This window comes from Carlito syrichta, unplaced genomic scaffold (genome assembly GCF_000164805.1).
Source record: "Carlito syrichta isolate Samal-C Ts95f unplaced genomic scaffold, Tarsius_syrichta-2.0.1 Scaffold304514, whole genome shotgun sequence".
NCBI classification, from domain to species: domain Eukaryota; kingdom Metazoa; phylum Chordata; class Mammalia; order Primates; family Tarsiidae; genus Carlito; species Carlito syrichta.
In genome coordinates this window covers 96797-110929 of record NW_007248610.1, presented here as the reverse complement: position 1 = coordinate 110929, position 14133 = coordinate 96797, and positions in this window count along the sequence as shown.

Below are 14133 nucleotides of genomic sequence, written 5' to 3'. Positions count from 1 at the left end.
GGCTGCGGGAGGCCGCCGGGGCGTGGGGCTGGCGTTGGCCTGCCACCGGCGAGTTATTTATAAATTCAAAAGTTTCCTCTGAGGCTCTGGGGATGGCCTTGCTCGGCCTCCTGAGCCCCTGCTCTCATGTGTTTATTGGGTCGGAGTGCGGCAAGGTTCTTTGGAGACGTCAGTGGCTCTATCTTTCCTCAATTTATTTATTTAAAAATATATAAATAAATTTAGGCAAGATATATGTATATATGTTCATATATAAGTATATGTAATATATATATAATATATATACACGTGTGTGCATATATGTTTCTGTGTGTGTGTGTGTGTATATATATATGAGCAGGGTCTCGCTCTGTCGCCCAGGCTGGAGTGCAGTGGCGCGACCATAGTTCACTGCAGCCTCAACCTCCTGGATCCAAGCAGTGCTTCCGCCTCAACCTCAGAGTGGCTGGGACTACAGGCACGCGCCACCAGGCACGACTAGTTTATTGTTACCATTTCCCTATTATTTTGGAAATAGAGGGGGCGTCTTCCTATGTTGCCTAGGTTGGTCTTGAACTCCTGGCCTCAAGCGATCTTCCCTCCTTGGCCTCCCAAAGCGCTAGGATTATAGGCATGAGCCACTGCACCAGGCCCATGTTCTTTTGTTGCCTAAATAATGGCCTGTGATCTCTAACTAGGTCAAAAACCAGCAGAGGTAAAAATTACAAAGAATCTCTTGAAAAATTACATAGTCCTTTTAAAATCGTTCAACCAGGCCAAAAAAAAAAAAGAAAGAAAAAAAGAAAAAAAATTATATAGTCCTGTCTTTTCATAGAAACTGCAGATTTCTTAGGTGACAAACTGGGAAGATTTCCATGTAATAAGAATATGGCTGTTTTGAGTGCAGGACTGAGACAACACTCTGAAACAAATTACATCAAATGAATTAAATTTTTTAAAGGGTAGTATTATCAACAAGGACCTTTGGAAAATGCATTTTGAAGTTTCATGTCCATTGATCAAAGGACAGTTTGAAGTTCCTGTAACAATACAGGACTTTAAATTATTAGCAATTAGCACTCTGTTTTCATGGCGTTTTAAAGTAATTCGTCTTCCATGAAGTTACTTTGATTATGTGGGTTGTCCTGAGGCAGTACCTCAATTTCATCACACATCTGAGACTACAAGTGAGGCTGGCTTCTTTCTATGTTGCATGTGGAGACTCTGGTTTGGGCCTCAGCTCCCTGCACTGTGTTATACTCCACAAGCAATAAATAAAAAGTGAGCAGGTTTTTACTAAATGTTTTGTAATGACCTGTAGCTACCTGAAGTGGGTCCATGCCTTCTAGCTCTCCACTGTTGCGCTGTGTGTGTGTGTTTTGACCCCAACTAGCTGTGATCTCTTGCCCTTGACCCCTACTGTCACTGCACTTGGTTCCTCTCTTGTGGCACTCACCCAGGCACACTGGCTTCTACAGCTACAGGTGTCTGTGTTTCACAGTTCTACTAGGTTACAAGACCCCCGAGGGCAAGTATCCTTTGGGTCACGTTGCATCCTTTAATTATGTCATGAATTTAATAAATACTATAATTTTAGCTTTCAGGCTTAAAATTTTTTTTATTTTTGAGTTGAAGTCTCACTCTGTCCCCAGACTGGAGTGCAGTGGCCGCTCCCGCCCACTGCAGCTGCAACCTGCTGGGTTCCAGCGATCCTTCCACCTCAGCCTTCCAAGTAACTGGAACTACAGGCGCGTGCTACCACACCCGGCTAATTTTTTGATTTGCTGTAGAGATGAGATCTCACCAAGTTGCCCAGGCGGGTCTCGAACCCGCGGGCTCGGGCAATCCACTCACCTCAGCCTCCCAAAGTGCGGGATTACAGGCTAAGCCACCGAGCCCGGCTTCAGGCTTAAATTTTTAAAAGAGGTTTATTGTATCAGCTAACATCCATTGCTTATAACAAAAGGATATAATGATATGCTTTTTGTAATCCCAGCACTTTGGGAGGCCGAGGCAGGAAGATTGCTTGCTTGAGCCCAGGAGTTCGAGACCAGCCTGGACAACATACATAGCAATAACTTGTGTCTACCAAAAAAAAAATCAAGAAATTAGCCAGGCCAGGTGCCGTGGCTCAAGCCTATAATCCCAGCACTTTGGGAGGCCGAGGCAAGAGGATTGCCTGAGCCCGCGGGTTTGAGACCAGCCTAGGCAACATGGTGACACCTCGTCTCTACAATAAATCAAAAAAATTATCCGGGAGTGACAGCACACACCTGTAGTTCTGGCTATTTGGAAGGCTGAGGCAAAGGATCACCAGAGCCCAGCAGGTCGACGCTGGGGTGGCCGTGAGCATGCCTCTGGGCGACGAGTGAGACTCCATCCTGGGCGACGAGTAAGACTCCAACTCAAAAATAAAATAAAATTAGCCAGACATGGCACACCTGTTGTCCTAGCTACTCGGGAGACTGAGGTGGAAGAATTGCCTGAGCTCCAAAGATAGAGGCTACAGTGAGCCATGATCCTGCTGCTGCACCCCAGGCTGAGTGACAGAGTGAGACCCCGACTCTAATTAATTAATTAATTAAATTATTTTTTTAAATGTGGTATTAAGGTAAGTTTTGGCACTGGCAGAAAATTCTGTTATGTGGAAAAGAATGTTTGGCTGACGCTCAGATCAATTGTATGGAGATAAACATATGGAGAGACAGTCTCTCAACCTATGGACTAATTTGTGAACAACTAAATAGCACTTGAAAATGAGTGTCGGTTACAAATAGTATTCTATTCAGATCAGCTTAACTTACCAGATAGTGATGAACTTGTTATGTAAGGGAGGAAAAAAATGCCTTGTTTTTTGAAGCATTTATATACTTGTCCAACATGTGGCACAGATAGCAAATAGCCTACCAGATATCCAGCTTTTCCATTTTCCTTCCTAAGAGAGCCCAAATATTGTTTGGAGTGGCAGAGTGCCCAGCCAAAACACTGGCCACTCCAAACTGTCTTGCAGCTGGTGGTAGCTCTCTCTTTAGTGACCAATGCGATATGAACAAAATCTGCTAACTGGAAACACCAAGAAAACATTTAAAAAGACAGATCTGGCAACATTGCTTCTTCCTTCCTCCCTCCCTTCCCCTTCCTGTCCAGAGGGGCAGCAGCCATCTTGCAAACATGAGGAAGAAAGCCACAAGCCAAGGACAGCAGAGTGAGAAGGCAGAAAGAACTCGGGAATTCAGTGGTATCACAGACCTGCTTCCCAAAGGAGAAAAATAAGTGGCTGGCTTTTTTAAGCCATTGTAGTTAGGTTTATGTTACATGAAGCCCCCATGCAATACTAACTGATACAACATGCCATTTTAGAAGTCCCCTTGGCCAGGTACAGTGGCTCATACCTTTAATCCCAGCACTTTGGGAGGCTGAGGTGGGAGGGTTGCTTGAGCCCAGGAGTTTGAGACCAGCCTAGGCACCATAGCAAGACCTTATCTCCGCAAAAAAAAAAAATAATAATAATTAATATAAATAGATAAATAAATAAAAGTCCTTCTGGCATGCATGTACCCACATTAGTGGGTTCCTGCAATCCTGAGCTTTAGGCAAATATTAACTTAATTTTTTCTATGAAGTTAAATTAGCACCAGTTAAATAACCTAGTACATGATATTTCCATAAAAACCTGCTTTTCTTTTGTGTCTTCCTTCTACTTTTTTTTTTCTGACAAACAGAATTGATACAACTCACACCATGTTAGCTCTGAAATGAGCAGAGCTTACATTTTAGCACTCAGGAATCTCTGGAGAGCGGCTAGCACTTAAACAGAGGGCCTGATGCATTGGGCTGAACCATACTTCAAAGGCTCAGGACAGGAAAGGCTGGGTTTATTCTGTGGTGTTATTGTTGCTAATGGTGGCATGGATTTTTTTTCTTTAGTTTCTTTTTTCAAAATACTCATCCATTGGTGAAATTTCTTCAAGAAACTGTAGACCGCCCCCAAAAGAGAAGAGCTGAAGTAAATGAAGAGTGTGGATGTAGAAGTTATAAGGGGAAATTTCTGTCCTCTGCCCTCATTGTACATACCTCCCCCAACTGAGAGCCAGTAGAAACCACACAAAATATGCAGATGGTTGCTTTCTGTAGACCCACCCCTCAATTTAGCAAGGCCTGGGACAAGGGTTCAGATGGAGGCCCGGCTTTCTCTTCCAACTTGTCAGTTCACCTTGGCTCTGTCCTGCCTATATGGAGTGGACCACTCCCTTGTGGGTAGATGCCTTAGCTTCTTATATGGTCTCTATTCACACTTACCCATCAGCCATCCCTTGGCTGAACCTCCAGTCACTCAAAAGGACTGCCCTAGAGGAAAACCCAAATGTCCTGACATCAGCTGCAGCCTAGTAGGGGCAGGAGAGTTGAGAGGTGCAGGTACAGGATGCCTATAAAGAGGCTGTAGGTATGAGGGTGTAGACATTTGATGCTAACGACTACTCATGCAGTCTCTAAAACCCAGAATCCAGCACGGGGGCCCCTAGTAGCCTGGGTCTAGGGTTGCCAGATAAGATAAAAGGACATCCAGTTCAATTTGAATGTCAGAGGAATGAAAAATAATTTTTTTAGCACAAGTATATCCCCTGTAATCTTTGCAACATACTTATGTTTTAAAATACTCATTATTTATTTGAAATTCTAAACAGGCATCTTATATTTCTGCTTGGTAAATCTGGCTCCCTCTCCTGTGTCTAAGGGCACTTCTGGCTCACGGATCATTCAAACAACTGAAGGCATATGATACCAAAATTTTGGAAAAAGTTGCATAATCCAGAAGAAAGACAGACTCTTCCTGCCTGAATTGTGCTAGTAAAAACAAATGAGGGTTAGGAGGCCTAAAAAACCAAGAATAAGTTTTGAAGAGAAATTGACTTAACGTCAGGTAATTAACATTTAATTGCTTGAGAAAATTGTATAGGTATCTTCTTGTATTCTCTTAGCTATGTAAAGGACTGACTGTGAATATGAAATAAACAACTTGAAAAATGTGTGGAAACAGGTATTGGCAGGAAAGAGCACTTCACACTAATGGAGCTTGGACATGTAAATCCCTAAACATTAACAGGAAACGGTCTCACATTATTGATTTTGGCAAGGTTAAGAAAAGCCATAGACCACTTAATCCTTCTTGTATATTTCTAAGCCACTCTAAATTCGGTGTTATTTATCAAATTACATCATGGGAGCTGGGTGGGGACATGAGTACAAGGAAAGCCAACATTCCTTTTCTCCCAGAGTCTCCGCCATCACTGTTCTCAGATGTTTTCATCTATTCTCACAATTACCCTAGAAGCCTGTGATCCTAGCAATTTGGGAAGCCAAGGCAAGAGAACTACTTGAGCCTAGTAGTTTGAGACCAACCTAGACAACATAGCGAGACCTTGTCTCTACAAAAAATACAAAAGTTATCCGGGCATGCTGGTGCCTGCCTGTAGTCCTAGCTACTTGGGAGACTGAGGCAGAAGGATTGCCTGAGCCCAGGAAGTCAAGGCTGCGGTGAACCATGATCACACTGCTGCACTCCTGCCTGAGCAGCAGAGCGAGACACTGATTCGATAAAAAAAAATTGCCCTACAGTATGAATGGCATTAGTTATATGTAGATTCAACCATTAAATGATTAGCAATGTTTTTAAATGTTTAAGCTAGTGTTTGACTCAGGGCCTTGCAAACCATTGCACCCCTGTAAGAATGGTTAGCTTTGCAGGGTGTGCTGGTGTGCGCCTGTGGTTCCAGCTACTTGGAAGGCTGAGGCGGAGGGATCGCTTGAGCCCAGCAGGTCGAGGCTGAAGTAGTCATGATTGTGCCACTCCACTCCAACCTGGGTGACAGAGTGAGACTCCAGCCCCCCCCCCAAAAAGAATGGTGAGCTTTCCAGAGTGCCAATGTTCCTCTTGCAGAAATGGTGCAAGCTAGGATGGAAAGTGCCCAGAGTCAGGGCTGAGGAGTTAGTCTGTGCTGCTATCCCCAAAAAGCAACACTGCAACTGAGACACAACTGAGAATGTTGCAGTGTATTTAATGAAACCTTCACTGAAAAATCACCAATTAAAACTGTCGCAGGTGAGCCGGGCTCGGTGGCTCAGCCTGTGATCCCACGCCTTTGGGAGGCTGAGGTGAGTGGATTGCCTGAGCCCGCGGGTTCGAGACCTGCCTGGGCAGCGAGACCTCATCTCTACCATAAATCAAAAAGTCAGCCGGGCGTGGTAGCGCATGCCTGTAGTTCCGGCTACTCGGAAGGCTGAGGCGGAAGGATAACCGGAGCCCAGCGGGTCGAGGCTGCGGTGGCCGGGAGCGGCCACTGCACTCCAGTCTGGGCGACAGAGTGAGACTCCAACTCAAAAAATAAAAATAAACTGTCGCAGGCCAGGCATAGTGGCTCAAGCCTGTAATCCCAGCACTTTGGGAGGCCGAGGCAAGAGGGATTACCTGAACCCAGGGGTTCAAGACCAACCTGCCCAACTTGGCGAGACCTCGTCTCTACAATAAATCAAAAAAAAAAAAAAATTAGCCAGGTGTGGTAGCATGCACCTGTAGTTTCAGCTATTTGGAAAGCTGAGGAGGAAGGATCACCCGAGCCCAGTAGGTCAATACTGCGGTGGCCAGGAGCATGCCACTGCACTCCTGCCTGGGCAATAGAGTGAGACTCCAACTCTAAACAAAACAACCATCACAATCCTGGGCCTCTCTCACTTAAGCTTCTCTGGTTCACTGTCCTCATCTCTAAAATCTGTGTTCATATTTTGGGATAAAGGTGGCATATTACACATTTATTTTAAAATTTATTGTATTATCTATAATTCACATACCATAAAGTTCACCTTTTTAAACTATACGGCTCACTAGCCTAGGCAACCTAGTGAGACCTAATCTCTTCAAAAAATACAAAAATCAGCCAGGCGTGGTGACACACACCTGTAGTCCTAGCTACTCAGGAGATGAGGCAGAAGGATAGCTTGAGTCCAGGAGGTCAAGGCTGTGGTGAGGTATGATTGTGCCACTGCACTCCAACGTGGGCAACAAAGTGAGAACTCGATTCAAAAAAAATTAAAAAATGGAAAGTATACAGTTCAGAGGTTTTTAGTATACTCACAACATAGATTCCTTTTTACTTCCTCCCAATGCTACTAAAATTACAGTAAAGAGAGAAACCCACAAGGACAAAGAGAATGTGAGAGGCTGCATAGAGATAATTGATCTTGCAAAACTGAGAAAGCCAAATGCCAAGCTGGCAGTGGGGAAAGCCAAGAAGAACCTAATTTACATTGCAGAACTTCCAAAAGGCTCAGGAGTTGGCATTAGGTATCTGTGGATACAGAAAACATAAGGCTCAAAACAGGAGAATTATTAAAAGTCTACTTAAGAAGAAGTGAGGTCCCAATTCCCTCCCCAATTCTGCAAAGGAGACTGAGATGATTTCTCTGGAGAAGGAAATTTGACAATCTCTTGATTAGAGGACAGTAAGTACATTTGAGGGTGAGAATTTCCTAATGCAAGAAGAGAAATTCATTAGCTGTTCACATCATGAATGCTGTAATTCCTCAGCTTCCCTCTCCTTGGTTCCCAGGGTGCAAGCAGGCCCATACCCTGAATGCAAAGGTTGAAAAATCTTTAACCCTAGCTGGGGCATGGTAGTTCACACCTGTAATCCCAGTACTTTGGGAGGTGGAGGCAAGAGGATTGCCTGGGGAACTTGGACAATTTGGTGAGACCTATTCTCTATAATAAATCAAAAAATTAGCCGGGCATGATGGTACACACCTGTAGTTCCAGCTACTTGGAAGGCTGAGGTGGAAGGATCGCCTGAGCCCAGCAGATTAAGGCTGTGGTGGCCATGAGTGTGCCACCACATACCCTAGCTAAGAGACAGATTGAGACTCCAACTCAAAAAAAAAAAAAAAAGAAAAGAAAGAAAAGAAAAATCTTCAACCCAAGAGTAAAGAACTAAAATTTTTGATATTGTGTAATCCAGGTCACCTTACCTCAAGCCTATGGCCCACAAGACTGCCCAGGTACCCAGAGGGACCAATCAGCTGCTTAATGCCCAGGGCAGGCAGCCATGAGCCAACAAACAGATAGCTCCAGGATGGAAGATAAAGACAAAACTAAAGACCAAACTAAACACAATAAAAAGGCAATTTACAGGAAACAAACTATACAAGGAGAAAGAAACAAACAGATTTTTAAAGCTATTGTTATAGTCAGAGAGATAAGTAAAGATATCGCAAACATAAAACAAAAATAGTTTGCTTTACAAACAAGGAAACATTCAGAGAACAAAAAGTTATTGGAAATTTAATGCATTATAGTAGACATTAACATTCCTGTGGTAGATGAAATAAGGATTCCCCAAAGACATCTGTATCCTGGTCCCCAGAACTCATGGCAAAAAGAGATTTACAGACAAAATTAAAGTCAGAGACCCTAGGCCACAGTGGCTCATGCTTGTAATCCCAGCATTTTGGGAGGCTGAGGCAGGAGGCTTGCTTGAGACCAGAAATTCAAGACCAGCCTAAACAACATCACAAGATCTCATCTCTAAAAAAAAAAAAAAAAAAAAAAATGAGGCCAGGCTCGGTGGCTCAGACTGTAATCCCGCGTCTTGGGAGGCTGAGGTGAGTGGATTGCCTGAACCCGCAGGTTCGAGACCCACCTGGGCAGGTGAGACCTCATCTCTACAATAAATAAAAAAAACAGCCAGGCATGGTAGCGCGCACTTGTAGTTCCAGCTACTCGGAAGGCTGAGGTGGAAGGATCGCCGGAGCCCAGCAGGTCGAGGCTGCAGTGGCCGGGAGCAGCCACTGCACTCCAGTCTGGGCAACTGAGTGAGACTCCAACTCAAAAAAAAAAAAAAAAGAGCAAGGCATGGTGGTGTTCACCTGTAGTCCCAGCAGCTTGGGAGGCTGAGGCAGAAGGATCATCTGAGCCTAGGAGTTCGAGGCTGCAGTGAGCAGTGATCGTGCCACTGCACTCTAGCCTGGGCAAAAATGTGACCCAGACTCAGAAAAATAAGATAACATAAAATAGAGGAGAAAATATAAGACAATTATGAAAACTGAACCAGGCATGGTGGCTTACTTTTGTAATTCCAGCACTTTGGGAGGTCAAGGTGAGAGGATTGCCTAAGCCCAGGGATCAAAACCAGCCTGGGAAATTTAGCAAGGCTTGTTCTCTATAATAAATCAGTAAAATTAGCTGGGCGTGGTGGCACACACCTGTAGTTCCAGCTACGTGGAAGGTTGAGGCAGAAGGATCGCTTGAATAAGTCAAGGCTGTGGTAGCCTAGGTGACAGAATAAGACTCCAACTCAAAAAAAAGAAAAAAGAAAATTTGAAAACCGATTCCAGAGGTCCAATATCTAAAAAGAGATCTTGAATGAGATGGAGAAAAAAGGAAATTATCAGTGAAATAATTCAGGGAATTTCCCCAGATGAAAGTACATGATTTCTAGATTGAAAGAGCTCACTGAGCCAGGCTCGGAGGCTCAGCCTGTAATCCCATGCTTTGGGAGGCTGAGGTGAGTGGATTGCCTGAGCCCATGGGTTTGAGACCCACCTGGGCAACTTGGCAAGACTTCATCTCTACAATAAATCAAAAAATCAGCCGGGCGTGGTAGCACGCACCTGTAATTCCGGCTACTCGGATGGCTGAGGCAGAAGGATCGCCGGAGCCCAGCAGGTTGAGGCTGCGGTGGCTGGGAGCGATCACTGCACCCCAGTCTGGGCGACAGAGTGAGACTCCAACTCAAAAAAAAAAAAAAAAAAAAAAAGGCTAACCAGACATGGTGGCGCATGTCTATAGTTCCAGCTACTTGGAAGGCTGAGACAGAAGGATTGCCTGAGCCCAGCAGGTTGAGGCTGCAGTGGCCGGGAGCGTGCTACTGCCCTCCAGCTTGGGTGACAGAGTGACAGAGTTAGACTCCAACTAAAAAAAAAAAAAGTGGTAAATTTTATCATATGAATATTTTGCCACTACAACAAAAACCTGTCCAATACCTTACCTTTTATTCACTTCTAATTAATTATTATAGATAATGGTTGACTATTTGAGAGAATCATAAAAAATATCAAACAAGTTTGAGGAAGAGACTGAATGCTGTAAAAATCTCCTTCAACTGATTTGGGGTTTTTTTTAGTTACATCTCTTGGTGGAATGTAACTCCGAAGTTTCTCTCATACTTTTACAATTTTTTCTTCTATAAGGAAAATGAATTTAAGAGAAGTTTGATTATGATCAAGGGCATGAGAAAGGTTGAGTAGTAGGATTCCCCATGCAAAATGTTTTGGTCGTTGTTCCAGTTGCCGTCTCAGGCACCCAACTTGTAGGATGGAGATTTCAGTGTGGAGGGTATATTGGTGAGCGCCCTGGCATCCGACCTGTGGGGGAAAAAAATAGCAGTATTCAGCGGAGAGGAAAGGACTGGTACAAAGCAGTCATAGCAGAGGCCTCACCCCATTCCTCCAGTAGTGCTGGAGCTACGATGTCCCAAACTGAAGCAAAAGACCCTTCCTTTATACCCTGTGTTGAACTGCCGTAGGGAGTGGGCTGCCCTCAGGATATGATCTTGGGCAAAGTGGCTTTCTGCGGTGGAGGGAAGTTCTCACCGAGGAACTTCGCTGAGAGCTGTCAACTGCCAACACTCTCTGTCCAGAAGAGAAGATCTGGGTGGCACCACTCAGTATCCTCTACAGTCATATAATCTATGATCTTCTTGGATGCTTCTATCTATGTTGACATTATGAATATGAATCCCAATAGAACTAAGAAGTGTCAAGCAGGAAAATAAAAACTAAACCTACCTCCCAATAAAATTGGAGTTTAAGAATTTGGAGAGGCCAAGGTGTGGTCTCTCACGCCTGTAATCTCAGCACTTTGGGAGGCAAAGGCGAGAGGATTGCCTGAGCCCAGGAGTCCGAGACCAGTCTGGGCAACTTGGTGAGACCTTGTCTCTACAATGAATCAAGAAAAATTAGCTGGGCTTGGTGGCGCTCGCCTATAGTTCCAGCTACTTGAAAGGCTGAAGTGGAAGGATCACCTGAACCCAGCAGGTCGAGACTGCGGTAGCTGTAAGCATGCCACTGCACTTCAGCCTAGGCAACAGAGTGAGACTCTGACTCAAAAAGTAAATTAGGGCTGGGCACTGCCTGTAATTCCAGCTACTTAGAAGGCTGAAGCGGAAGGATCACCTGAACCCAGCAGGTCGAGGCTGTGGTGGCGTGAGCATGCCACTGCACTCCAGCCTGGGCAAGAGTGAGAATCTAACTCAAAAAATAAAAATAATAAAATAAAATAAAATATGGAGAAAAATGTTCCACTGCCCAGATATTAGGACCTTGACCCAGAACCTTCCTCAGAGGGCCAAAAATATATTCCAAATGACACTGTAATGATACACTATGGCATTTTCACCAAAAATACTTTCAAAGAAGCTGCGTAGGAAGCTTTACTCATGATGTATCTTAAGTCCAGCTCTTTTTCTCGAGTCCTAAAAAAAGAAAATAAAAATACCAAAGTCATTTCATGGACTTTGTCCTAGAGCTCAAGATACACAATAGGACAAGTGCCCTTTCTCTACAAACGTATCAAAATAAAAATGATGGGTCATTAAAGAGAATCTGTCTTTCCCTCACTTATGTTCTCCTTTGCGTCCTCTCCAGGGAAAATGCCAAAGAAGCAGGAGGTTTCTAAAGTTAACAGCTAGATGCAGATGTGAAATTACCCAGGACACAGGAAGGAAATATTCTGTCTTCAGTCTCTACCAATCAACCCTGAGGTCTCCTCACTAGTCAAGAGACTAAAGTCTCACCTGCTGCCTATGGATCAATTGTCTGAAAAATATTTCCCAGGATTCTACCTACGTTTCCCAGAGTTGAATTATTTTCTCCAATTCACACTTCATTATATTCAATACTGGAATTTTAATAAAGCCAAAGATCAATGTGAAAACACATGCTGATGCTCTAACTCTCCCCACAGTCTCGGGGTAACAGGATAGCATCTTGCAAATGAGGACAGTGAGACCCAAAAATATCAAGAAACTTCGTGAAAATCACACACCTGTTAAATGTCAGAACTGTAACTCACCAGAGGTCTCCCTTTCAGTTTAGAGCTCTTCTTACTACATGACAAGAGCAGAATGGATATGAGGATGAATTAGTTTGTTGTCACAACTTCAGTCAGGAAAAAAGAAACAACCACAAGTGAACAACTCCTATGTAACTCAGCAGCCTGGTGCTCATCTCAATAGACCTCGGACTGAAAACACAAAGAACGATCACATGACTTGGAGCCAGAGAAGACTGCAAGTGAACATCTGGCTTGGTCCCTCACTTTCAAGGAAATACTTTACTGTTATGTCCATTTCATTTATTTATTTTTTTGAGTTGGAGTCTCATTCCGTTGCCCAGGCTGGAGTGCAGTGGCACGCTCACGGCCACCCCAGCGTCCACCTGCTGGATTCAGGCCATCCTTCCGCCTCAGCCTTCTAAGTAGCCAGAGTTACAGATGCGCGCTACCACACCTGGCTAATTTTTGGATTTACTGTAGAGATGAGGTCTCGCCAAGTTGCTCAGACTGCTCTTGAACCCATGGGTTCAGGCAATCTTCTTATCCCGGCCTCCCAATGTGCTGGGATTACAGGCTTGAGCCAACGCACCCAGTCTGTTATGTCCATTTTATTGGAATAGCAGTTGGGTCCCAAAAAGGATCAGTAAGCACCTAGGGTTTATAGTTATTAATGAAAGCACAACGAAAATCCAGACTTCTTTTTCTCCCTGAGGTAAATTAGACTTGCAGGTTGAATCCTCTACAACTGCTGTGTGGTATATGCAACAGCCAGACTGTTTTCAACTGACTTTGATAACATTTCAGGCAGCCCAGAAAGGGACATTCTCCCAATAGGTGGAGGAGACCTCTGTGTACACAATAGAGTTTAAGGGGGCATCAGGTTACTACTGGGAGACTGAATATACAAATGGACAGTGGCCAGGCTGTATACGACAATAGAATTCTGACCCATGACCTGTGGCGTTTAGTCCAGGAAACCAAACCATAATATCTGCAGCAGTTAACTAGGGATAGTCAGGACTTGGTCAATGATTAGCAGCTTCCCTATTTTTTGCCCACTTCTAACTCAGGACCTACCACAGGAAGACAAATCAATTCCATAAGATGCCCACCGCTAACTGGCCTGCCAACAGCCTCCAATCAAAGAACACTGGAAGCCTTCCCTTGTATTTTTCACTGCAAATCTTCCCCCCACCCCCGACTGCCTTTGAGTCTCTGTCAGCCTCTGTTTGTTTTAATTTGGGTCGTCTTTATTTCCACAATACATGGTCTCTACTGCCTGTGGCTGCAGACCCCAGCCTTTAACCAGGTACAGCGCCAAGGAGGCCCCTTGTGTCTTGTTGCTTATGGCTTTTGAGGCCATGATGACACGGTAAGCACTAGGTCTAATTTCTGTTCTTTTTACATTGAGTCCCTTGACTGGTCTGTGTGGTACCCAGGTTATTTATTTGTTCCCATTTGTTTGGAATCCATGGTGGCCACTTCTTTTCATTCTTTTTAAACTTTCAATTTGTGATAGGCTGTCTTAAAGTGTTGTTTAACTGAATGTTCTTACTCATGGGTCCTGGACATTTAACACAATACTACAAGAGAAGGATCAGCAGTCACGGAACATTGCCTCCGGGAAGCAGAGAGGCACATAACATCACTAAATGTACCTCGACCTAAACCAGGGGAAGTGAGATCCAGTTGGAGGCCCAAAATTCACCTGGATGCAGACTACTTATATACCTAATCCTGACTTGCACCCACATCTTTATAATAAAATAAAGTAAAAATAAAGTGTTGTTTGCCATAAAAGGGGAATCAAAAGATACAGTCCAGGCATAGACCCTATTAGCCTATTTTTTAATTTTTTGTGTGTGTGTGTGTGTTAGAATCTCACTCCTTCACCTGGCTGGAGTACAGTGGCATGCAGGCTCACAGCCACCTCAGTGTTGACCTTCTGGGCTGCAGCAATCCTTCTACCTCAGCCTTCCAAGTAACTGGAACTACAGACACGCGCTACCACGCCCAGCTATTTTTTATTTTATTGTAGGGACGAGGTCTCA